The sequence below is a fragment of the Mastigoproctus giganteus genome, chromosome 9, assembly GCF_048544385.1.
Source record: "Mastigoproctus giganteus isolate SK-2022 chromosome 9, ASM4854438v1, whole genome shotgun sequence".
Lineage (NCBI taxonomy): Eukaryota > Metazoa > Arthropoda > Arachnida > Uropygi > Thelyphonidae > Mastigoproctus > Mastigoproctus giganteus.
In genome coordinates this window covers 121,183,124-121,210,700 of record NC_143583.1, presented here as the reverse complement: position 1 = coordinate 121,210,700, position 27,577 = coordinate 121,183,124, and the positions used below count along the sequence as shown (strand labels likewise).

The 27,577-nt window shown below is 38.9% G+C and overlaps 1 protein-coding gene across 2 annotated transcripts in view; it reads right to left on the bottom strand.

The window, feature by feature from the left end:
- LOC150080687 (plexin-A2-like) overlaps positions 1–27,577 on the bottom strand; it is a 1,379,917-nt gene that overhangs the window by 890,262 nt on the left and 462,078 nt on the right. The window contains exon 6 of one of the 2 annotated variants that reach the window (XM_090381876.1): positions 2,084–2,241. The exons of the other annotated variant lie outside the window; for it this stretch is intronic. The gene's annotated coding sequence lies outside the window, so the exon portion shown is untranslated. The remainder of the gene's footprint in view (positions 1–2,083; positions 2,242–27,577) is intronic. 2 annotated transcript variants of the gene reach the window in all.

Sequence of the window (27,577 nt, the reverse complement as noted above, 5' to 3'; positions counted from 1 at the left end):
TGTGTGTGTAATGTGCTCATATTTGGCCAATTCCTAAACAGGATGAAGACAAAAAAATCCCAGCTGTCCAGTTATTGTCCTATTACACTTCAAACCTTTCGACGAAAATGGAGACACCATAAATGCCCAGCTCCATTACCTCAAAACCTTCCAACTCATAATGATTGCCAATATGTATTCTTCAGTGCCTATATCTTGACTTATCTTAATCCTTTTCAGATAAATTCCATTTAAAAGTTTGAAGAAACTACACAATTGCTCTCAATCTTTATGAGACTTTTGATTATCTCTCTTCTTAGGAAGCTTTAATCTTATGGTCTGCTTTGCAATATGTGCAAATGGGTAGCCAGATTCTCCCCCAACCTCTCTCTCTCTCTCTCTCTCTCTCTCTCTCTCTCTCTCTCTCTCTCTCTCTCTCTCTCTCTCTCTCTCTCTCTCTCTCTCTCTGTATCCATATGTATGGATCCATAGATAGCTTCTTTCTTCTTTCTTCTAATTTCTCTAATGCTGGAGATTCCCAAAGATCAATTCTTGCACCCTTTCTTTTCCTGTTATATATAATTTACCTTCTATTGTTCAATGGAATTCTACCCATAGTTCTGCTGATAACAGTATACTACAGTCCAGTTTTCAGTTTGAAAATTCCTGCTCTCCATCACACACACACCAGCATTTAAAACTGCTGATGACTGTACAAATCATCTCTACCATGGAATACTGTTCCACATCTGAGGCGATTTTCCCAAAACCCCAAACTCCCAGATGCTACCCAAAATAGGGTAATCAGTTTAGTCATGTTAATTAATGACCCCTTAAAAGCTCACTCTATGTTCTCTCAAAGAGATGTTCAGTTTCTGCTGCATGTCTTTTCTACAGATATTTCTGCAAACACTGTTCTTCTGAATTAGCATCTATAATTCCACCTTTCTTCCAAATCCAATGTAGTGTATCAAAAAAGTCAATATCCATTCATCTCCACTCTGTTTTCTCAACCATTGACACCAAAGGTTTTAATTACTTTCTTATTTGGTGTCACTATTTAAAAAAAAATAAATAAATAAAAAAAATAGGTTTTTATATAATGCAATAATTACAGCTTTGTTCCTACTAGCAAAATTCCTGTACATCAGAAAAAACACCATATGCTGTTCGAGGAACCTCTATAGTGTGTTGAGAGAAATACATGTCTGATTGCAAAATTACTTCTAGGGCTTTTTTTGCTGCTAATGCCCTTAAGTTTTTTCCTCAGAATAAGACAGTATAAAATTACTATTACCCCAATGTAGAATGTTACATTTCCTTGTATTGTATTTTAACTGTCATTTTTTACACTAAGTGAAAATAATTTACGTAGGTTTTGCTGAAGCAGCGTACTTGGTTAATATTGTTTACCACCCTTGCTTTGCATTAACAGCAAACTTTGCCATGGAGAATGACAAGGCTTCACAAATGCCATAAACAAATATCAGAAACAACAAGGGACCCAGTAATGAACCTTGTGAAACTTCACTCAGAGCAATAGCTATTTATAACCATTCTTTGTCTCCTATCATTTAACAAACCTTTTAAACACCATAGTACCTCCCTACCAATAGCAGACTCTTCTAATTTATACAAAAGGCATTCATGTGGAACTGTTATCAAAAGCCTTACCAAATTCTAAATATACTCTATCAGAATTATTCTTCACACCCAATTCTTTTATGACAAACCTCATAATAGATTATCAGATTAGTTGAATATGATTTTCCTTTAACAAAGCCATGTGCTTCTCACATAATTTCATTCTTGTGTAGATGACCAAAGTTAAACTTACCATTGTGTAATTACTCATTTCATCCTTTGAACCACCTTCTATAAAATAGAGAAATATTTGCTCACCTCTAATCTGCAGACTGACAATCTGATCAGCTGCTTCCTTTAATATCACAGGATAAATCTCATCAGCTTCTCATGCCTTTTTCACAATCGAGCATATCAATTTCTTTATCAATCCATTTTCAGTGATCGCACAATTGTCTAGTTCCCTATGCTATTCTATATTATGCTATATTACTCATATATTTAAATGTTTTTAACTAACCTATTTATATCCGAGTTGTAAAACTTTTTGAATGCCCCTTGTAAATCAGGACTTTGAGGGAGGTCTTTTGGTGAAACTGCAACATCCATCCACTTGTTGGGCATTATTTCATCCAAACAAACACAAACTGCTCTTGCAAAATGGACGGGTATCATGTCCTATTAGGAAAAAACTTCAAAATCTTGAATGAAGTGGCATATCGCTTAAACAGGGTTCTACAACATTCTGTAATATTGTCAAGTATGCAAATAACTCTTATCTGTAAAAATAAGAATTGTATATAATTTTAATTCCAAAAAAACCACTTATAATTTCAATTGCCCTATACCCTGCATATCTTTTCCAAGATATGCGTCAAGTGCCTTTCCATCTCTCATTTAATGACAATGGTCATTTGTATGTGGGTCAAATACATTTAGATACTGTATTTTAGAAATTTCAGAGTTAAGTACAAGGATGCATAGATATTTTTTGCATTTACATTTTCACTAAGCAATCAACCAGTATAAGATTCCCCAACAGTTTTTAGGCATGTTAGCATACATGCATAATGTGCCTATTTTCAGCAACATGTCCATCAAATTGCATTTAATAACCTGACTCCCAGTGGAGAGATTTTCATGAAATTTTATATTTGGGCTTTATAAAAATACTTGTTAAGCCATTCAAAATTGCATTAAAATCAGACTAATAGAAATCCGGCAATTATTATTTCTTTCTTTCTTTCTTTTTTAACCCCCCCCCCAACCTTATGCAATAACTCAACTCTCTATGGATGGATTTTCATGAAATTTTATATTTGAGCCTTTCAGAAAGCTTTATCAGGCATTAACAAATTTGATCAAAAATCAGACTGATAGAAATCTGGCAATTATTATTGATTTTTTTGTCTGTCCATTTGCAAATAGTAATAATTAGACTCTGCATTGCATGGATTTATGAGATTTTACAATTTGCTTTCTTGAAGCGATTTGTTGATACTCCCCAAATTTCATTAGTATTAGTATAGGCAAATGATGCAACAAAGCAAGCTTATAAATCATCAGCCAGAAAAAGAAGAAAAAAAAAAAAAAAATCCCACAACACCGGTCCATCCCCTGCAATAATTAATCTATTTCTTTCCTAAATTTATTCAAATCCACTTCCACAAAACAGATGGAAGAAACAATAATCAGGCAATCATTATTTCTTTGTATGTCCATTTGCAAACAGTAATAATGAAATTTTCAGTGCATGGATTTTCTAATAATCAACCACCAGCTGGCTGAAGGCCGACTTCCACATATCTACCCTGCAACCATCCTTCAAGCATTTGAATTTACTCCCTCCTCATATGTTTAGCCTAAATAATAGGAAAAATGCCATCAGCATTGATTTTACTCAATCCAATATAATTGCCTTCTCTGCACCCATTCCAGGAGATCTACGAGTACATCTATCCTAAAATGAGGCCTCCACACTTGCATGCTGCAGCACTCAAGACATCGGCAAACCATTACCTTGTAAAACAGTATAATCATCTCCTTATTCCTGCTAGCAAAGTTCTCGTATATCTATTTCCCTGAGTATAGTATCACATAGTTTAAGTTAATCTGAAATTATACTACCCATATGAAATACCTTGCATTTGTCATTGTTAAACTTCAACTGCCATTTCTCAGTCCATCTGACCAACTTTTTTTTTTTTAGATCTTGTTGCAGTAGCTTACCTTGATTACTGTGATTAACCATCCTTTTATCCTTTGTGTCATCTGCAAAATTAGACATTAAACCTGATATACCTACATCAATATCATTAATAAATACAGAAAATAACAATGGGCCCAGCACTTAACCCTGTGGGAGTGCAATGTTTGTTATTGTTTGTTATTTGGTTTTTAGGAGCATTAGCAACTAAGGCCATATTGCTCCGGAATATGCGGTGGTCATTCCCTGACCTTTCCGCATCCTCCATATTTGGTGGTGACGGGCTCGAACCCCGGTCTAATCAAGAAGCGTGTGCTACGCACTGCTGCTCCTTCCCACCTGGCTACAGAGGCGCCGTGGGAGTGCAATAATAACATTAGTCCACAAAGAGCAGTGCCCATTGATAGCACTCTGTCTTCTCCCACTCAACCATCCCTTTATCATAGCAATAACTTGCCCTTAATGCCACACTACTCCAATTTGTACAGTAGTCTTTTATGTGCAACAGTATCAAAAGCATTCCTGAAATCAAAGTGTATGATAAAATATTTTTTTTGCACTCAGTTCCTTTGTTGCTGCAGTATCCAATCAGATTGGTCAGACTAGATAACCTCTTAACAAATCTATGTTATGGCTGCAGTATAGTTGCATTCCTGTCTAGATGGTTCTGCATTACTTCTTTAACCAGTGAAGATGCCACTATTTTCCATAGAACAGAAGTTAAGATAATAGGCCTGTAATTGCTTGTATCACTTTCAGATTCCCCTTTGTAAATTGGGGATACAGTCACATCTCCAGTCCATAGAAACCTCCTCTAATTCCAAAGATGCTCTGATAATTATGGTTGAGGGTTTGCTTACCTCCTTTTCCACCTCTCTTAATATAACTGGATAGATCCCACTACCCCAGGTGCCTTTTTTATGTTTAACTTCAAGAATTTTGCTTCATACATTTCGCAAACAAATTCATAAACTGGCATGTGCAAGAGGTCTGAACTACTTCCAACCACTACCTTTCAATGCAATTACCTTTCAGCTGGTGTGCCAAATGGATCAGAACCCCCCTTTGAATTTTGATATTATCAAATATATCATCAAAAAAGCTAACTGACAGAGATACCAAGAACCCTTTGGATCTCTCCTCTCAAGGATACCCAGAGAAAAGAATAATGAAATGCAACCAAATCAACAACAGGTCAATAAGCTGAGAAACCATTATCTGAGCTGCAGATAGTTCTATGAGGAAGAAACAACCAAGATCATAAGCAGTTTCCTGGTAGTGCTCTGAGCTGGTTATTCTCTGGCAAAGGGTTAATTAGGCTAGAAAACATTTCCAGAAATCCAGAACAAATTGGTCACCAGTAGAGGTAAATGCTAGAAGGAAAACTTATCGGAATTTAAGGAATCAGTATACAAGTCTTATAATGCAAAAAAAGAGAAGGAATCCTGGCAAATGCTTGTTGGTACCAGTGGTAATGCCAACCCATGGAGTATGGTTTACTGTATTGTTACCAACAAGCTACCAAAAGGTATGTGGTAGACACCACAAACACTGAGGCTGGCCAGACTATCAACACCTAGGAGGAAGCAGTCAGCAACATTCTTGATGCACTATTTACAGTAAATGGCGATCTCTTTATACAAGACCAGTCCACTATATGCATAGAAAACAACAGCTACAAAAATCTGGAGACTGAGACCCCTTTCACTGTGGAGGAACTATCCATAGCACTAGCTAAAACCAAAAACAATAAATGTCCAGTTAAATCCAGAAAAACCACCAACAGATCCAAAATCATACTGGTCCACCGCCTTGTTGCCAGTTATGGGCAAGATAATGGAGAAGCTGATACTATTTTTATTACCGACTTCTATCTCAATGCCAATTTACAAACAAACAGTTTGGACCTGAACAAGGATGCATCACAGAGGATGCCATGAACTATTTGGTCAAAAAGGCACATACAGCACAGGAAAAATATGTACTAGCTATATCCATTGATTTTGCAGGAGCCTTCGATACATTGTGTGGCCCAGCATACATCGCAGATTACAATGTGCTCGAATACCACAAAATCTATACCAGCTTATACAAGACTATCTCAGGAATAGACAGATTTCTCAGATCTGCACTGCTCAGAAAACTTCATGCCTGACTGCATAATTACCTCCAGATCTTTTTCATTCTCCACTACCTTCAGTGACACTACACAGGTGATATGTAGTCTGCGATAACTGCTACCCATATGAAGTACCCTGCATTTGTTAAACTTCACTTGCCACTTCCAAAACCATCTGCTTAATTTTTACAGATATTGTTGCAGTAGCACACTCTTAATCCTGTCATTAACCATCCTGCCAACCTTTGTATCACCTGTAAAGACATCCCTGATATGCCTTCATCTGTATCATTAACAATGGGCCCAGCACTGAACCTTGGGACATCCCATCAATAACATTAGACCAGGAAGAGAAGCATCCACTGATATAACACTCAATCATTACTAAATCCACAGCAGTAACGTTGCCTGTAATGCAACGTTACTCCAATATGCAGTCTTTCATTTGGGACAATATTAAAAGTTTTAATGAAATCTTAATACAGTAGACGGTCGAAATAATGGCACCCAAAATAATGGAACATTCAAGCTAACAGGACGATAAGATTGAATGTTTACATATAGCGCAGATGTCTTGCAGTGCCGAAAAAAGAAAATGGCAAGTCACGTGATTACTGTATTTGTTTACGTTTGCCATTTTGAAAGTAAATTTTGTACTGATATCACAGATTATACTAATGTTTTTCATTGATTTTAAATTAAAAACTCCTCACTATGGCTCCTAAAGTTAATAAACCTTATACATATACAGGGTGTCTCAAAAATATTGGTACAAACTTTTAGGGGAGGTAGATAACATCTAAAGGAATGTGAATCGCATAGGAGCCCATAAACGGAAACGTCATGGGAAAGTAGTAGCAGAGGCACAAGAAGCAGAAATGACACAAGACAGTAATTAGTGGCAAACATTCATTTGACATGATATTAACAATGGAGTACGAGATGGATGCATTTCATGATATTACAACAGATGCTCGAAGGTTCCACCATGAGACGTGATGCATGCGTGACACTGACGCAGCATGGATTGGCGGACACGGTAGAACACATCTGGAGTTTCTTTGACAATAGCAGCAGAGCAGACGAGTCTCGCTATGAGATCCATTTCCGTCTCCACAAGTGATTCATACACGATAGATTTGAGGGCCCCCCACAGAAAGAAATCAAGGCTCGATAAATCAGATGAGCGTGGGGGCCAGGCAACGGGTCCACCACGACCAATCCATCAATATTTAGCGGAGTTCATGTGGGATGGTAACAGGTATGGGCCGACTAAGCGGTCACCGACCATACCTGCCCACACATTTATTGCGAAGTGATGTTGTGCTGATTGAATAAGCCTTCTCGAGTGAAATAAGCCTCATCCGTGAACAAAACATAGGATGTAAAATTCAAGTCTTGAACACTTTCTTGGAGAAACCACTGCGCAAAAGCCAAACGTGCAGGATGATCTTGAGGGAGCAGTAACTGAACCCTTTGGAGATGAAAGGGGTGTAAGGAATCGTCATGCCAGACACGCTGTACACTGCAACAAGACACTCCTAAGGCAGAGGCAACGGCATGTGTGCTGATAGTAGGATTATTCTGGATGGCATTTAACACACTTTCTTCCATGGCAGGAGTTCGCGTCGAACGTGGTCTACCCGCACTACTCCTGTTACCTCTAAATGACCCATAATCGCACAAATTTTGATGCACACGTGCAAACAAACGGTGGTCCAGTACATATCTGTCTGGGAAGCGTTCTCCATAAATTTGTTGAGTGGCTCGTCCACTGCCCTCTGCTAATCCACACACTATGTGCATGTCTGCCAGCTCTCAGTTCGTATATCGATGCATGCTCTTCATGCAGCGACTACTGCTTGAATGAGTAAACCAGGAATTTTCTCTCTCGCGAACTGATGAACAGCGCCGTCTACCGACTTACGGTGATGTTTCCGGTTATGGTTTCCTATGCGATTCACATTCCTTTAGATGTTACCTACCTCCCCTAAACATTTGTACCAATATTTTTGAGACACCCTGTATGTATATATATATATTTTTTGGTTCATGCTGTATAAGCTTGCTTTCTTGCATGTGCACATGTGTGTTATGGGTGTTTAATGGTGCATAAGCTACACTGGCTATAGTGCGCCTGTCCATAGAGATGTGTTAGGGAATAATTCAGAATTGAAGGCATTTCGATTTCATTTTAGAAACTATTCAGAATCGATGATATATTGCAATTTTTTGCAGAAAACAGAAAAGTTCATTAATGTTTGTTGCCTGGTCGCCAAGCCAATAATATGCTCTAGTGATATTGGTTCTTGCAGTTTAGTCAGAGAAAGCAGAACTGATGTGTTCTGTCCTGCTCATATTGAGGACAGTCAATATGAGCAGGTTAGTAATAAGAATATGCTTGACTGATAGATGTACTGAGCAGTGTGGACACTAAGGAGGATCATCACCTGTGAGAAGGTGGAGGTGGGTCAGATGAGTATATCCTATTCTTGCCTGTGCAAGTACCACTTCTTCCTTTCTAGTTGTTTGGATGCTCGGGTGTCAAAATTTTGGTTCTTGTTTCAACTGGGAAAGTTTGTTATTATTAGTCTGTGCTATAGCACTTTCCACTGTTCAAGGCAGGCTGCTTTTATGAAGATACCATTGGTCAGAGGCTGGAATATGGATAGAGGTCAAATATAATGTGGAGGGATTTTTTGCTGATATATCTACCAGTTCATTCCCCTTTGTCCCTGAATGTGCTGGAATCCAACAAAAGTTCACTAACTGTTCAGGTTGTTCAATTTTCAAGAGCAACTTCCTGATTTGGTTTAAAACAGGGTGATTCGTATAAGAGGGATTTTGCATTGCTCTAATTGAGCTGAGAGTGTCTGTGTAAATTAAATATTTTGAAGATGGGTAAAGATTCAAATTTTCTAGAGCTAACTTTATTCCATGTAGTTCTGCAGAAAAGTTGCTATACTCAGTTGGAAGGGAAGCTGAAATAATAGCAGAGGGAAACACTGCTGCTGCTCCAATGGCTGATTGAGATTTGGACCCATCAGTATATATTGGCAGGAAATCAACATAGCTCTGAATATGACTTGCATGGAGTTGTTTCAGGTTAAGAGTCGGTAGAAGATTCTTACCCCACTGGGTAAGAATCTTCTACCGACTGAGCAGTGTGGACACTGCAATAACAGTTGAGGAGGGGGAGTCCAAGGTGGATGAAAGTAATTCATTATTTGTTGACTATTGTGAAGAGGAACTTTCCAACTCTGTAATATTTCAAAAAGCCGTAGGCTTGCTGGCCTTATTTTATTAGGTTTATTTTTGTAGAGATTAGTTAGTTGAGGACTGAAGAGGTATGGGTGAACAGAATGCAAACAGCAACTTTTTATTTTGGCTGCATACTTCAGTAGTAACATCTTTCTGCAGAGGTACAAAGTGAGTTCGTGAGCTTTAGAATGAGCTCACGAACTCACTTTGATGCACTGAGAGGGCATAAATTCAAATTGAGGAAAGACAGATGTAGGATAGACGTGCAGAAATTTGCCTTTAGCCAGCGGGTGGTTGGTTGGTGGAACAGACTTCCATCCCTTGTGGTGGAGGTTGATAGCCTAAATAAGTTTAAGGCTCAGCTGGACAGGTATTTTGAACGAACAGAGGGGTGAAGTGGAAGTGGGTTTTTTTTTTTTTTTTTTTGGCTGATGCTGCATAAGCTTGCTTTCTTGCATCAAATGCCTCTACTAATGCTAATGCTTTAATATATAGACTGTGAGTTGAAGATGTCCTGAAGGCTCCAAGTACAATCCATAAAGCACTGTGTTGTATAGGATCCAGTCAGCATAGTACACTCTTTCAGGTAGAATCATAGACTGGAGCATCATAATCCAAACGTGATCTAAGTAATGCTCTATATAGTCGAAGCAACAAGGCATGATCTGCCCCCCAAGACAGGGTGGATAAAGCTCTTAGTATGTTGAGCTTTTTGAGACAGGTATTACGTACAAATTTAATATAATATGTTCAAGGAAGTTTAACTTCTTGTTAAGGGTTAATCCCAAGAATCTGATATTGTTGCCAATCAGAATGGTAAAATCTGATATGTGAAGTTTGGGATCTGTATGTAATTTGCGTTGATTGCAAAAATGTATAGCAACAGTTTTCTGTTGTGAAAGACAATAAATATTGAGCACTGCCCACTTTTGTATTTTATTTAGTGATATCTGCAATTGACGTTCAATAGATCCCATGTTCTGAGAATGGCAAGAGAGAGAGAGAGAGAGAGAGATCGTCAGCATAAAGGTAAGCCTCAACAGTATTTGGAAGTTCTTTTGTAACGGAGTCAATTTTAAGGGCAAAAAGAGTTGCACTCAGTACAGACCCTTGTGGAACTCCTTCCTTCAAGAATGTCATAGAAAGGGAGTTAAAATATCGTACTTGATAAGAATGACTCCATAAAAAGTTCTTAATGAATATAGGCAGGTTGCCTCATAGACCAAGGGCATGCAGGTCTCTAAGAATGCCTTGACGCCAGGTAGTATCAAATGCCTTCTCTATGTCGATGGAGACCATAAGAAGGTGTTCATTTCTCACAAAGGCATTGCGAATTGCAGACTCTGCCTTGATCATGAGATCCAAGGCAGAGCAGTTTTGACAAAAGCCATGTTGACTATTACCCATTAGATTTTGGTCTTCAATTATCCAAACAAGTCATCTGTGGATAATTTTCTCAAGGATTTTACCGAGGCAACTGGAAAGAGAAATTGGCTAGTAACTCAAAGGACTGGAGGGATCTTTACCGGGTTTCAAAAAGGCCAAAACTGTGGCATGGTGCCAAAACATAGGATATATGTTTTCCAGAAATAGTCAATTATAAAATAACAGCAACAGCTGCAATTGTTTGTCATCAAGGTGCTGTAACATGATGTAATATATTCCATCAGGCCCTGCTGCACTGTTGCGTACTGTTCTAACGGCTTGTAAAAGTTCCAAATACTGAAGAGACCGGTTCTACGGTAAGATTAGAGAAGTGCGAAAGTCTATGGATCACCGTTCAGTGATGTTCTTGATTTTCTGGAATTCCGGGGAATAGCTTGATGCCGCTGAGACTTGAGCAAAGGTTTTGCCCAAAGCATTTGCTATAGTCAGAGAAGCAGAGAGTTCTTGCCCATTCCAGGAAAGGATTGTAGAGGGGATGGCTGGAAACTTTCCAGAAAGCTGTCTAATTTTCTTCCATATTAATTTGCAGTCAGTGTTTCTATTTACAGTGGACGCAAACCGAGTCCAGGAATCCTTCTTGGCTTGTTTTTGAATGAGACTGAGACACACTCTTGCCCTTAGTTTCTTATAGTTAACGAGATTAACTGTTGTTGGCGATTGTCGAAATGAATTACATGCCTGTTGGTGATCGTCGAAATAAATTCCATGCTTTATTTTTTTTTTCCCTCTTTGCTTTCATGCATTCTTCATTCCATCAGAAGTTAAAATGGCACCAGGGCATAGGATTCATTACTAGAATAGAGTTTTTAGCTGCTGATAACAAGTGGGATGTGATATATTCTGTTACTTCATCAATGGGCTGTAACCATATAATTTCCTCATCCAGGGTGATAGCTGACTGAAATTTGATCCAGTTGGCATGAGAGAATTTCCATTTCCGGCAGGATTCAGCTAATGGCAGTTGTGCAATGAGCATATTACAAGTAATTGGGAAATGATCACTGCCCATGGGATAATTCATAACAGACCATTCTCTGGTACTGTTTTCATGGCTGAAAACAGTACCGGAGAGCATATTGAGAGGTCAATTGCAGAAGTTTGTCCAGTTGGCAATTGTATATGTGTAAGTTCGCCTGTATTAAGATTGGTAAAATTTTGCCTATCCAGAAAGGTTTCAATCAGTCAACCATGTGTATCTAATTTAGAAGATTCCCATAAAGGGTGGTGACCATTGAAATCCCCCAATAGACAGACAAGGAAAGGGAAGGTTTCCAAGATTTTGGTAAGAGAAGGTATGATTTGGTGGCAGATAGATTGAAACTAGTGTTATCGCAATCTGAGCAATGAAATGCACAGCAAAAGCTTCAATTTCTCTTTGAAGAACAATTTGCTTCAGTGGAATATGCAAGTTGATCAATATGGCCACACCGCCACGGGCAGCATTTGATGTATTGCGATCTTTTCGATATATAGAGTAGTTCTTTATGGAGGTGGAAATTTGGGAAGTTAAATAGGTTTCTTGTAAGAGAAACCCACTGGAGAATAGTGATGAATAAGGTCATGGATATCACTGATCGCCTGGTCACAATTCGCTTGGCGCCTCCACAGCCAGGTGGGCAGGAGCAGCAGTGCGTAGCACACGCTTCTTGATTAGACCGGGGTTCGAGCCCGTGAGCCATCAAATACGGAGGGTGCGGAAAGGTCAGGGAATGACCAACGCATATCCCTGGAGCAATATGGCTTTAGTTGCTAATGCTCATAAAATCCAAAATAACAACAACAACTCGCTTGGCACCTGGAGCCTTGCTTTCTTGCATCATATGCCTCTACTAATGCTAATCCAAACTATTACAATAGGATCACCCTGAAAGTTAATGCATATACCCATGTGTATTGTATCTGTAAATTGTGTGTGTCCTCTGGTCGTTTTGCCTGTTTTGCTGGATGAAAAATCCCAGTTTCTGTGGGGGGGGGGGGATCTTGCTATCTATGCCTGAGACCAACTAAGCCATGGAGTGAAAAAAGCCCATAAAAGTTCCTTGCATCATTGATGGGATTCAAACCCAGGCTTTTTCCACCCTGTGTGTGGGGAGGACGGTGATATACCACTGTGCTACCCATGTACAGTGGTATATATATCACCGTTCAGACTAAACTTTGTATAACAAAGAAAATAGAATGGGGCGTAAGCTCCTGCAGGAGCGTATTAATGGCAAAATATAACATTGGATTGTCAATATTTTTTTTTTTTTTTTTTTTTTTTACGTGCAGTTAATAAAATTGCCTCATTATTTCTGCATTAAATATATTAAAAATAAAACTTTCTAGATAACAGAAAAATCAAAATAACGGTGGCACCTTAAATCCCTGAAGGTGCCATTATTCTGAATGTCTACTATAGATGTCAAAATTATTTTTGTTACTGCATCAGAATATTCCATCAGACTGGTCACACAAGATCATCTCTTAACAAAGCTGGGATTGTCATATAATATCATTCCTGTCAAGGAGTGTGTGATACAGGACTATATGAGGTACTCAATATTGATCCTGTATACTCCACTAAGTACCAGTGACTCCATTATTTTCTCAGTAACAGAAGTTAAGTTTACAGGTCTGTAATTACTCATTTCACCCTTTAATCTACCTCCCCTGTCACATGGCGAGTCACTCTAAGATCTCAAATCCACAGGAACCACCCCAGAATCCTAGGATGATTAATTATTGCTGCTTTGTTTTAATATAATTGGTTAGAACCTGTCAGTGCCAGGTGTGCTTTATTTACCTTTGACTTCAATTTCTCATCCACTTTCTTCTAATTACCACAAAATCAATCATTGCAAGAATATTTGCTGATGCTATCAAGGCAGTGTTAGGTGAATCAGAAAACCGGTAGCGTGGGTGTATTCACAGACTAATAGATCAACAGTATCCTCAGGCAAAGGTGAAAGTAATTCTTGCACTGCTTCTATTAGGATGAGCAGCAGCCTGTAAAGCAAGGTGCTGTGGATTTCAAGGACTGCTGGGGGTCATCATGGAATATGTAAATGCATGGGCTGTATTAGGGTAAGTAAAAGTATGAACAAGTGCATGTATACTTGCATGTACACCAATGCTAGGAGTATAGTAAATAAATTTGATGAATTTGAAGTGCTGGTCATAACGTAAAAGGTGAATACTGTTGAGATATCAGTGATGTGGTGTCACACAGACATAAGGAATGCAGAATTGGAATTCACAGGTGGATGAAGATGTAGAATATTTATTCTGTTTTTCAGTGAAATGAACAGAATCATCACTAGTTATGTCATTTATACCTAGTGGGCCAATGTTATTCATACCTTCCTTCTAGTATTAATATAAGCAAAGAATTTCTTTGCTACTTTTGTTTGCATTTTTACCTAAATATTTCTTGTAATCTGTCTTAGCTTGTCTAAACCACCTTGTGATTTGATTGCAGACTAGTTTGTATTTAATGTAGGCTTCTGTGTCTCCTGCCAATTCATAACCATCCCATGCATTTTTCTTCTCTGCCACAAGTCTCATCAGCTAGTATAACATCTATTTTCATCTAATCCTGGAAAAATACCTCTTCATTGATATAAAAAGCATGGTATATTCTATGATTACTTCTCATTTAGAATATGCAGCTTGTAACAATATCATTTGGTCTCATGGAAGATAATATTAAAAATTGTCTACAACCACTGTAGTTACCTTTACATAAGAAAAATTCTTTTTTTTTTTTTTACCCTTGATAGTAGTAATGCCTTTAAGTAGCTTCCACATCAATATATTATGATCACTACCACATAGGGGTTTCTTAACCTGTTTATTCTTAATGCATGAAGAGTGACTGCTGATAATCCAATAAATCCAGAAAAGTCCTGTTACTTTGTGAGTGACTAAATATAAGTTCAAGTCAATATCTGAAAGTAAAAGTCCTTCATTATAAGACAATCTGCTTTATTGGTAAATTTGTATGTATAGTTGTTTGTTATACTCATCATACCCATAAGGCCTAACACACTCCTACTCTTAATTTTGCCTTCCCAGTGCCTACATCACACCAAAGTGACTCAACAATGCACTGGCCATCCACATCAAATGGATGCAGCTGTAAGATAGATGTGTGGAAATTTGCCTTGAGCCAGCAGGTAGCTGATTGTTGGAACTAACTTCTATCTGGTGTTGTAGAAGTGGGTAGCTTGAATATTCCATAAAGAACTAGGGAAATTGTTAGAGAGGATGGACAGGTGACAGAGAAAGTGTTTTTTGACTGATGTGGTACAAGCTTGATTTTCTGCATCATCTGCCACTACGAATATAAATGTAATTGTACTCATTATATTGAAATTCTGCAACCCTTATTTCTGAGTGGCACTATTTCACCAACATTCCTATGATGCTTGTGTTTGTGATCTAAATTCATCAAACATGTATTTTAAATTAATTAATCAGATTTTTTTAGTATAGTAGTATTATGTATGTTCAAGTATGCATGTACCTGTTTTTGATCTTAATAATCCTAACACGGCCCATGCATTTGCTTGTTCTTCGAGGAACCCTCCCCTCCGGGCAAGCTTTGGAATCCCTGTTTTGCTTTCTAGGCTGTTACATGTCCCAACAGAAGCAGTGCAAAAATCATTTTCATCTCTGGCTGCAGCTGCTGTTAATCTGTTAGTTGTGTATATCCCCCCCCACCTCAAGATAACAGTTTTCCAACCCACCTAACACTGCCTCGATATCATTAACATTATTCTTGACACCCTTCTATTCAAATATAGCTGATTCCAGTACAAACACTCTCACCTATTAACAAGCACAGACCTTGGTGAGAAAATCTCAGCCCATGAGTCTAGCAGTCTATACTGGGCCATGCCATCTGGGCAAAAATGGACAAAAGCTTTCAGGATCTATAACACTTAGTACCACGTTAAGTTGAAGAGTGAGAAGACAGAATATACTTGTTGACATTACATTTGAATTTCTGTAGATTGCACTTTTCTGGAAATAATATGAGAAGGAAAGTTGTTGCAGAAAGCAGAAGAGATAAATGAGGAAGAGAAAGAGTTGGTTCTGTGGAGTTTAGGTCTATAAAGTGAATGGCTGTTGACTGGTTGTGGCACATATTTCAACTGGCTTGAAATACAGTAGGGGAATTATAGATCCCAATTCTAAAGAGCAGTGCACACAGAAGTATCTACAGAAAAGGTATTTTTTTTTTTTTTTTTTTTTTTTTTTGATTTGGTAGTTGTTGGCGCATCGGCTTCTGTGGCCATATTGCACCTCCCAAGGTTTTTGCAGTACTTTGATCCAAGCCCGAGGCGGGAATCGAACCCGCGACCTTTGGGTTGCCGGGCAGGTACTTTACCCACTCGGCTAGCCCGCAGAAAAGGTATGCAGCAGAAATTGAACATCTATGAGACAGAGACTTTGTAAGAGATGAGTCATTAATTAACCTGATAACCCTCTTTTGAATACAATCTGGAAGCTTGAGAGAGATTTTGGGGCCTTTCTCATATAGTGTAAGGACTCGAATATAGGACAGATATGAGATTTGTACAAAGTGAGAAGTGAAGTTGTTTTGAAAAAAAAAAGTAATGCTAAGAGTTAAAAAGAAAACAGTTTTTTTTTTTTTTAATGCAGAGAAAGCAATATTTGCAATGTGCTTATGCCACGCAAGATTAGAATTAGGGGTAATTCCTGGTAGAGTTATGTCATCTTGTATCATCATATATGTCATCTTGTATCTCAGTGTCATCAAAGTTGAGCAAAGGAGTGGTAGACTCTTTTTTGTGAGAAATAAGACAGGATTGAGTTTTAGAGATATTAAAGTTAACCAAGTTTTCTTTGACCCACTGAAAAATTACTCGGAGAACGGCATTTAAAAAGTTGGTGGATGATTTCTTGGAAACTAGGCACCTTCACCAGATCTGATTGAGGTTGTTGTGTTTTGTTTGTTCTGGTGATTATTGGTGCATTTACAATGGAGATCATAGTGCAGCAGTACATTTGTTATATTATGTTCTTTGTATGTATATTATATTCTCTGTATCTTGATCAAATGTATGGGGGTTAAATATTTTGTGCAGTTATATGTATTATATCTTTATTTACAGTAGAGGGTAGACACATTGTCTGCATGAACCTGAAAATGTTTGATACATGTTCCCCGTCGCCTAGGATATCTTTGAGGGTGATGATTTTATTTACTTTATACAATAATGAGAAAATCAGTTGTTGATCATTTTCATAGATTGGGCATTCTATCAGTAAATGTTTGAAGAGTATTGCATGTTTGGCATCTTGGAGGTTCGTCAAAACACAGTAGAAAACCATGTGTGTTTGTGTGTGTCCAATTTGTAATCTAGTGAGAATGACTTCCTCTCCCCTTGATTTCCTTGTACTCATTTTCCAATGTTCAATTTTTGGCTTTATTTCATATAATTTATTTGATGTTTGTTTTTTCTAAGTTCTTGCCAATGGGTTAGACAGCATTTCTGAATGATTGGTTAGTAGTCTTTATATTGAACTGGGAAAGATTGGTTCTGGAGGTTAGTTGTTGATTTTACAATTCTTTGAGTTTCTATATTTCATTTTATCCCTTTGTCTTGGTATCCAGCAGAAAAGTATTTCTTGTCTTTCTTTTGTTAAGTCTGTTAATATAATAATAAGATTCTATATTAACATAAATCTTATACATTTGTGATTCCTTACACAGATAACCAGATGAATCTTACAATACATTGTTTATACAAGTGAACAATCACAGGGATAAAGAGTTAAGCTACATTACAAAGTTACGTAAAATAACGAATAGAGATTTAAAAAAAAAAAAAGTAATAGTAATTAAAATGAAAAAGGACTACAAGTTGAGGAGAACATAAAATGATATTGCCTAACTAGGCCCAGCGCTTACACAACTGTCCTTTACAAACAGAAAGACAGGCCAACATGTCATCACGATATGACTTGTCAACAGACCATAGGTTGATATCAATGTTGAGCAAGTTGAGAGTATCATTTGGGAAATATCCCTTGAAATTCTATAACCTCTGGAGCCTTGCGCACAAGGAGAGAGTACTGCGGAGTTCTTCCTGGCAAATGTCAATCAACCATGTTCCAGATGTTTATGTGATCATGCTTAGATGAGCACAGATGAAGGAATGCCTTTATTTTTAGCATATGGGCTCTGTGGACTGTGGCCATGTATTGAAGGTTGGAGCAGAGCGCAGATTTAGATGTCATGTAAATCTGATGAGACCCCAAGTTGGCCCACTTCTGCACCCAGAATTCGAGACCCCCATAGTATCCTGAGGCTGGTGAGAGATGTGACAGACCACCCCTCCACAGCATAGCAGAGCAGAGCAGAGCATACTAGTAAAGTACGTTGTAAGGTATTTCCTGATTATTTGTTTATTGTGAGTTTTACAAATCCATTTTCATTCCCCAGAAGGCTCTAAAGGCTTTAGAATATTGGGCGTGTTTATAGGTGAGATTCACATCAAGGATTACTCCTAGGAATTTAACACTGTCTGTGGGAATCAGAACATTTCCTGCTAATTCAGGAAGTAGGGAAGATGCAGTATCAGAAGAGGTCATTCGACTTGGGAGTAAAGATGAAATAGCTTGACTTCTCTGGATTAACTGAAAGGCCAAAAAATTTGGCATACTCACAGAATGTATTTAGGTAGCTGCTTAAAGTTTCTGAGGAGGTTTGTCTTGCTTGTGAATCATCACAAGCAGCAGACAATATCATCCGTATACAATCGGAACGCTGGAACTTGATCCATAAGTGAAACGAATATTGCAGCAAATAGCAGGGCTAAGAGAGAGATGAAGCATTTCCATAGATAGAAGATTTTTGAGGAGCTTGAGTATATTGCCGAATAACCCAAAGAATCAGTCGAGTATGGCAAGAAGGGGTGAGATCTGGACTGAGTCAAAGGCAGATTTCATGTTCAGAAATATGATGTGAAGATCTTTGTTGTCATTCCAGGTGTGACGTATTTTCTGTGATAAGGACTGTAGGCACATTACAGTAGATCTATTGGGCATGGCATAATGGGTACGTTCGGGCCTATGCACAAAAATTGCGAGTGCTACTTCATTATAGTAGTAGCATTTTATCCCTTCCTGAAATGGCATTTCAGGAAGGGAGAGGCAATTGATATTGGCCTGAAGTCACCCGGTGTTTTAGCATGAGGCTTCTTCGGAACTGCCACGATTCTGTAAGTCTACCAGCTTGAAGGCACCGGTGCATGTTGGAATACTTTGTTGTAGAGGTGGGTGAGCTCTCTGCTGATGAAATAGGAAGCAATTTTTAGACTAAAAAGAGGTTTTGCATCAATTCCTGTAGTGGACTTGTCAGGTAGTGAATTTATTATTTTTATTAACTTCTTCTGAAATTTCAATATTACTAGTAGGTGAAGAAATATTAAGCACTTTGTTCCAAGGACACACAGTGATCTCTCTTAAAATGCTCACATTTGGTGAGTATGGGCTTGGCATACTCAGAGTCCTGAGTTGGATATCATCATTCTTCTTTTTCTTGATGATTCCCTTCTACTTCTCTCTCGGGATAATTTTTTTTTTTTTTTTTTTTGCCTGGTGCAGCATAAGCCTCAGGCTTCTTTGCACTATATGGCTAATAATAATAACACCAGACATTACAACTACCCTGTGTACTTGGTAGCAGTACCCTTCACGGAGTGGAATCCCCCAATCAGTGAAAAATAATATAAGAGCAATAATAATAATAATGCATACATGCTCACACCATTCCTGGACATTTAAAAGTGGGGGGTGCAAGTATGGCTTGTGGACCACACACTTTTTCCCCTGGATAGCTGGCCGTTCATGAAATTGTCAATAGCTGATTGTTTACCCTTCTGGAAATCTATCCTTGCTTTGGAAAATTTGGCATATGACTCTTGTGAAGGCAACTTCCTGTAGGAGGCATGGGCTGCCTGTTTTTCCCTAAAGGCTTTAATCAGGATGTCATTCCACCGTGGTTTTGAGTGGGGACTAAGGATGCATGTTTTTGACATTGCAGACCTTGCAATGAATTCCATCCATCCTGAAAGCCAGCCTCACTGATGTTAAGCTCTGCCATCTATGTTACATGGGTAAAGTTGGAAAAGGGTAGTAACCTTTCAATGTTGATGTATTTTGGATTGTATACTCTCCTGACAGCGTTTGTAGCTTGTACTGGCATACATTCAACCTTAGGTGCCTGAAGTGATATTATGGCAGCAATCGGATCGTGATCGGACGGAAGGAAGTTCTTGGTTATGGTCAGGGTTTCCTTTACTAAACAGTTTGAGAAGATGTGCTGTAGGGTGGCATGGCCGTGTGAGGGAGGAACATCAATAAGACCAATGTCCATTTCTGACACATTCAATGGCAGTGTATCTAGGAGCTTCTTTGTGGCCGGCAGTGGAAGGTTAAAGTCTCCGAGGATGATGAACTTTTGACAATGATTGATTGTGGATGACAGCCATGCCATCAGATTGAGAACACAATCCTCAGAAAACGATGGAGGGAAATAAATGGCACACACTGAGATGAACAAACCAGCAACTCAGCAGATTCCAAGAACTGCTTCCATATATCCTCCTGGGTAAGTGGATGCCTTAATTAGGAAGAGTGAGCTCCTTTGACAGATTGCTACACTGCCACCTCGTCTGCCAATTCTATTAGCAGCCAGCATATGATAACCAAGATTTGAGGTGAAGCTAACAATTTCCATTTCATCTCCGAGCCAGGTATAAATCAGAATTACTGTCATGCTCTTCACAGGAAAGGAAATCAAGTAGGCCATCTAGTTTATTTTTGACACTCCTGTTGTTTTGTAGGAAAAATCAGATATTTACCTCCACAGAGGGTTGTACCAGGGTGAGATTACTCTCCAAACAGTATCTGCTTTTCATATAATGATCTGAAATCTTGTTCAGGGACCGGTGCCATGTTCAACGGGCTCTGTTGATGGATATTCTAAATGGAACACGACCAGTCTAATGACTCGTCATCGTCATGCTAGATATCCACAAACTGCACCCGCTCCCGGATGTAATTTGAGCGACTCCACTAGAAAAGTCAAGTAGCTATGCTGATGCAATTGTGCACTGCTGTAGAATGGGATTCTTGCTTGATGAGTTCTGAGCCTTTAGTCTTCCATAGTATGGCATCACCAACAGGCCTCTGGGCCAGTATTCAGCATTGAAGTATTGTTAATTGGGCCCATCAATCTGAATCCTGAAGGAGGCATAAGAGAGATGCTTGGTATTGATTCTGAAAGGCTTACCAGGTATGCCTAGTTCCTTCAATAGTGCCTCTATTTGTTCAACTTTTGTCAACGGATCCAGCCTGCTAATGAAAATATTCGAGTTAGTATTGCCAATCACTTGACGATTTCATATTCTGAGGCTAGTATTAACTACTCTCATGCCAATCAAGGTGGCTTTGCTGTTTTTGGAATGCTGTTGGCATGGGGATACTTGCATCAGCACAAATCTGGGCATCTGGCATTCCTGGACTTCATTCATGTCTGCAATCTCGGAGTCCTATTTCACTTATTTTAGCATGACACTATAGGCACAGTCTTTAGAGGGTGCAACTATTTCCACTTCTGGTCATAGCAATGATTCAGGTGAGGGAGATGGGCATTTTCCTGTGGAAAAGACAGGATAGGGGAGCCTGGTGTTCAAAGGCAAGAGACCCTGTAGTAGGCTCAAGAACCTTCGTTGGTAATCTTCAAGCTGGCTCGGGCGTTCCCTTAGCAAACTATTTTCTGAGTGGTTTTCTTAGAATGGCTTCAATGGTTTCCAGTTTCTCATTGTTACAACTGCAAAAAGAAGAGCTGACTGAAGCTTGTGATTCTATTTGAGTACAGTTATCAGTAACCCCAGGCAAAAGCTTGCTGTTCATAGCCAGTTCACTGAGAGTGGAATCGTTGTGTGTTGATCTCATTAGCATCATTCAACATTCCAGAGGGATAGATTGTGATGGAAGGAGGGAAATGAGCCAAGGGAGCAGCCAATATGTCACCTAGGCGCCTCCGTAGCCAGGTGGGAAGGAGCAGCAGTGCGTAGCACACGCTTCTTGATTAGACCGGGGTTCGAGCCCGTCACCACCAAATACGGAGGATGCGGAAAGGTCAAGGAATGACCACCGCATATTCCGGAGCAATATGGCCTTAGTTGCTAATGCTCCTAAAAACCAAACAAACAAATAAACAACAACAATATGTCACCTATATCTGATGAGTCTCTTTTTTGTTTGTGGTAGTGGGACATCTCCATTTTGAAAATCTTTTTTGTAAATCCAAGTTGTAAATCTTTTATGCCACTACAAAAATTACAAAAAGAAGCTGGCATAATCCTCTACATTTTATCAGCCAATTGGAAGGTTTTTCGCAGATCGAGCAGGGTTGCATATTTTTTGACAGCATTGTACCCAAAATACACTAATCACTACAGGGAGAAATATGGCAAGGTTTCTGTCAAAGCAAAAACAAAAAGTATTTATTGACCAAGGAATGTTCCTTCAGGCTAGGATTAAGATGGGTGGCAAGAAGCTGACTGTCTAATTTAAGCAGTAAGTTGGCTTCAACTAGTAAAGAATGATAGTACACTGCTGCAACAGGATCTAGAAAAGTTGAGCAGGTGGGCTGAGAGGTGGCAAATGAAGTTTAACACTGACAAATGTAAAGTACTACATATGGGAAGCAGTAATCCCAGAGTAACGTATCAACTCTGTGGTACCACACTGACAGTGGTAGAGAATGAAAAGGACCTGGATGTCATTGTGCAGGCAGATATAAAGTTTTCTGAGCAGTGCAGACTGTCTGCAAGAGTAGCTCATGGTGTCTTGTCAATGATATACAGGAATTTTACTAGCAGGGATAAGGAGGTGATTATCCCTTTGTATAAGGCAATGGTCAGGCCACACCTTAAGTACTGTATACAGGTCTGGAGGCCTCATTTTAAGAAGGATGTAGAGCTGTTGGAACGAGTACAGAGAAGGGCAACAAGATTAGTGAATGGAACAAAGGGTTGCTCTTACTAAGAAAGGCTTAAGTTTTGCAAATTACAGTGTCTGGAGACTAGGCACCTGCAAGGCAATCTGATTGAGGTGTATAAAGCCTTGAATGGTTTGAGTATGCTCAATGCTGATGGGATTCTTCCTCTTGCTCAGAATAATCACCTGAGAGGGCATAAATTCAAATTGAGGAAAGGTGGTTGTAGGATAGATGTGCAGAAGTTTGCCTTTAGCCAGCGGGTAGTTGATTGCTGGAACAAACTTCTATCTGTCGTTGTAGAAGTTGACAGCTTAAATAGATTCAAGGCAGAACTTGACAAACATTTGAAGCGAGTGGATGGGTGAAATAACGGTGTTTTTGTTTTGTTTTTTTTTTTTTCTTGGCTAATGCTATATAAGCTTGCTTTCTTGCATCATGTGCCTTTGCTAATGCTAAGTACTGTGCTCACAATGGCAAACAACAAGGTCTGATTGAATTTTAGCAATACTGCAAGGAATTCTGAAATTACTGGATGAATTAGTATAAAAAACCACTTCAATAATCCTGCATCACAAATTGTGAATATAAATCAAAGACGCTAGATGAAAATTGAGATGGTTACACTGTTTTAAGAAACTAAAACAACTGAAATAAGTGAAGCATGTAAATCACGTGACCCAAACAATCACACACACCAAATATCTGTTTAATTTCCTGAGAACTGGATGAATAATATTGTTTGTGGTTTGTATTGCCTATATTGCACTTAATGAATCAGAGTATATTAATGTTCTCAAATGATAGTTGGTTCTGAAGTGCTCCAGGGCTATCTGAACTGCTACTAATTCTGCAGTGTAGACACTGCATTCTTATGAAAGGTTTCACGTCTGAGAAAACTGCTGATGCTCCTACATGGTTCTGTGATTTTGATTCATCTGTATATATTGGTACGGTTAGAATATTGGGGTCTATGTACTGCATATAGTTGTTTAAAGCTGATGTCTGACAAAGTATTTTTATTCCAGATTTGTGTGGAGAATTCACAAGCTGTGGAGTGGATTATCCATGGTGGTATTATGTGCCTTCTACATTTGAAACATTATCTACATTGAGATCATATGTTATCAGTAGCTCTTGTAGTCTGATGCCTAGGGGCTGGTTCACACTTTTGCGGTTCTTATATGTTTTCCCACTTTGGTGAGAATATGGATGTTCATATCGGATGGTCTCTTTTGGATTTTATCTTGTATGCACACAGTAGTGCCAACTGTTGTCTCCTAAGGAATAATGGTTGTTCAATAGCTTCTGTATAGAGCCTCTATATAGGGGATGTGCAGAGGGGCTCCTATATATAGGGGATCCGATTCACCATAGTGCACTATGGTGAATCGGATCTAATCAGATCCTATGGTGAATCAGATCCGATTCACCATAGTGCACTATGGTGAATCGGATCTAACCATTTCAGGGCACATTTTTGAGAATGCATAAACGGGTGCTCCATGATGTTGAGCAGGGTATAATGGTCTGCTCACCCAAGTTACTAAAGTTAAGACTTTAAGGATATTGAGTCGCTTCAGAAAGGGTGCAAGAATATTTCCTAATGGGATCGATGCAGTGTTAGATGAGTCGGAAACCTGTTAGCTTAGGGGAATACACAGACTAAAAGGTTAACAGTGGCCACAGGCAGAGGTAAAAGTGAATCTTGCACTGCTTCTATTAGAATGAGCAGCAGCCAGAAAAGCAAGGCAATGGAGATTTCCAGGACTGCTGGGAGTCATAGTGGAACAAGTAAATCCATTGGCTGTGTTAGGGTAACTAAGAGTAGAAACAGGTGCATGTACACCAATGCTAGGAGTATAATTAATAAATTTGATGAGCTTGAAGTGCTAGTCAAGACATCAAAGGCAGATACTGTTGGGATATCAGAGACATGGTGTCACACAGACATAAGCAATGCAGAATTGGAATTTGGGGAGTACAATGTGTACAGAAACAATAAACAAGACAGGAAGGGAGGAGGGGGGCTTTGATATTAGTTAAGAAACACAAAATCTAAAGAAGTGCATCCAATTGATGTTGGTGGACAATGCAATGTTGAGTCTGTTTGGTGTGACATAAACACTGGGAAAGGAAAAAATTAGAGTAGGTGCGTGTTATGGGCCTAATGAATCTGATGAGAATAATGAGGAACTGTGCAGAGAAACAGAGTGGGCCAGTAAATCAGAATGTCTTATAATGGGGGATTTTAACTTTCCAGATATCGACTGGAACTTGTGGATTGGCCACTCGCACACTAGCAAGAGTTTTGTGGATTTATTGGATGACTATTTTCTACAGCAACATGTTCGGGAGGCAACCAGAGGGAGTAATACTCTTGATCTGATTATCGGCAGTGATTATTCATGCCTTAAGAATATGCAGATAAAGGAACCACTGGGTGACGTGATCACAATGTACTGATGTGGGAATTACTTAAAGACGTAACTACCATCAAGGCTAAAGGGAAGGGCTATTGTATTGTAAAGGTGACTACAGGGGTCTCAGACAGTTTTGAAATTCTGTACAGTGGGATCAACTGATGATGTTACCAACGTTGAATTCTAAATGGGAAGCCTTCAGGGACTTAATTTTGAAGCTACTAGGCTTTTCATTCCAACTAAAAAATACTGTTCCAAGATTTAGGCTTAAATGGATGTCAGATGAACTAATGAGGCTCCTGGCAGAGAAGAAAAATGTATGGAATGCATATAAAGTATCAGATGACACAGAAGCCTATGGAAGATATAAACTAGTCTGTAATCAAGTCACAAAGAAATTAGGCAGGCGAAGGAAGATTACGAGAAATCCTTGGCCCAAGGATGCAAAGAAAAACAGCAAAGATCTTTACTTATGTAAAATCTAGAAGGAAAGGGATGAATCGGATTGGACCACTTAACATAGATGGGTTGACTATTGATAATCATGCTCAGGTAGCTGATAAACTGAATGAGTATTTTGCATCTACATTCACACATGAGGAGTTATTCAATGAGAGGAGCGCCAGAAGTTTATCAAACTCTAACAGGGAGCTAAGTGATTTTGTAATAACTGAGAGCAAAGTGGAGGAGAAATTGTTGAAGTTAAACTTAAAAAGGCACCTGGGGTGAATGGGATCTATCCAGTTATATTAAAGGAGGCAGCAAACCCTTAGCCATAATTATGAGAGCTTCCTTGGACTCAGGGGAGGACCCCATGGACTGGAGATGTGCAAATGTATCACCAATTAAAAAAGGAGGTTCAAAAGGTGACACAAGTAACTATGGACCTGTTAGTTTAATTTGTGTTCCAGGGAAAATAATGGAATCACTAGTTAAAGAAGCATTGCAGGATCATTTAGACAACACTGCAGTAATAGTTAAGACACAGCATGGGTTTGTTAAAGGGAGGTCTTGTCTGACCAATTAGATTGGATATTATGATGTGGTCACAAAGGAACTAAATGGCAAAAATAATTTTGATATTGTATACTTGGATTTCAGGAAGTTTTTGATACTGTTGCACATGGAAGACTGCTATACAAATTGGAGATATGGCATTAAGGGTAAGTTGCTACAATGGATAAAGCGATGGCTGAGTGGGAGTCAGCAGAAAGTGGTAATCATTGGACACTGCTCTTTGCGGACAAATATTATTAGTGGAGTTACCCAGGGTTTGGTGTTGGGCACATTGTTGTTTTGTGTATTTATCAATGATATTGATGAGGGTACATCAGGTTTAATGTCCAAGTTTGCAGATGAAAAAAAGTTTGGCAGGGTTGTTAACAACAGATAACAACCCTGCCAAAGATAAGTTGGGAAAATGGGTTTGCAAAATACTGCATATGGGTAGCAATAACCGAAGAGAAAAGTACCAACTGTGTGGTACTACACTCATGGAAATGAAAAGTGAAAAAGACCTGGGGGTAATTGTGTAGTCGAATATGAAGTTCGCTGAGCAGATGGGCTGCCAGAGCAGGGCATGGAGTCTTGTCAATGATATATAGGAATTTTGCTGACAGGGAGGTGATTATCCTGTTATACAAGGCAATGGCCACGCCACACCTAGAGTACTGTGTACAGGTCTGGAGGCCTCATTTTAGGAAGGCTGTAAAGTTGCTAGAACAAGTACAAAGAAGGGAAACGAGATTGGTGAGGGGAACAAAGGGGTGCTCTTACCAAGAAAGGCTTAAGTTCTGCAAATTGCAGCGCCTGGAGAGTAGGAACCCGCGAGGTGATCTGACTGAGGTGTATAAGGCCTTGAAGATGTACGGAAATTTGCCTTTAGCCAGCGGGTTGATTGGTGGAACAGACTTCCATCTTTTGTTGTAGAAGTTGAAAGCCTAAATAAATTTAAGGCTGAGCTGGACAGGCATTTGGAACGAATGGAGGGGTGAAATGGGAGGTTTTTTTTTTTTTTCCTGCTGATGCTGCATAAGCTTGCTTTCTTGCATTGTATGCCTCTACTAATGCTCATACATTTTATTTGCAATTGATTTAAATGTTCCACTAAGGTCAACTTGTCTAAAGTGAGAGTCCAAGAAATTTTACACTTTGCTTAACTAGTATTCTGTGCCACTGTATTGTTAGTTCAGGGCAGGGATGTAAATTTCTTTTCTCTACAGAAAGGTATGCAGACTGTTTTTTGTTGTGAAATTCTTAATCCATTTTCCTGGGTCCAATTACTGATATTGCTAATTGTGCATTGTAGTTGCCTTTCTATTGTTACCATATTTTGTGCTTGATACGAAATACTGAAGTCATCTTATTTATCCCAGATCTGGTGAGTATGGGCTTGGCACACCCAGGGTCTCTCTCTCAATACAGCATAAGTCACAGGCTTCCTTGTAGTATATGGCTAATTATAATAATAAAATAATATAGTCATTTATGACACCGTGGATAGCAGTTGTTTTGTAATGCCATTAATTTTTATGATG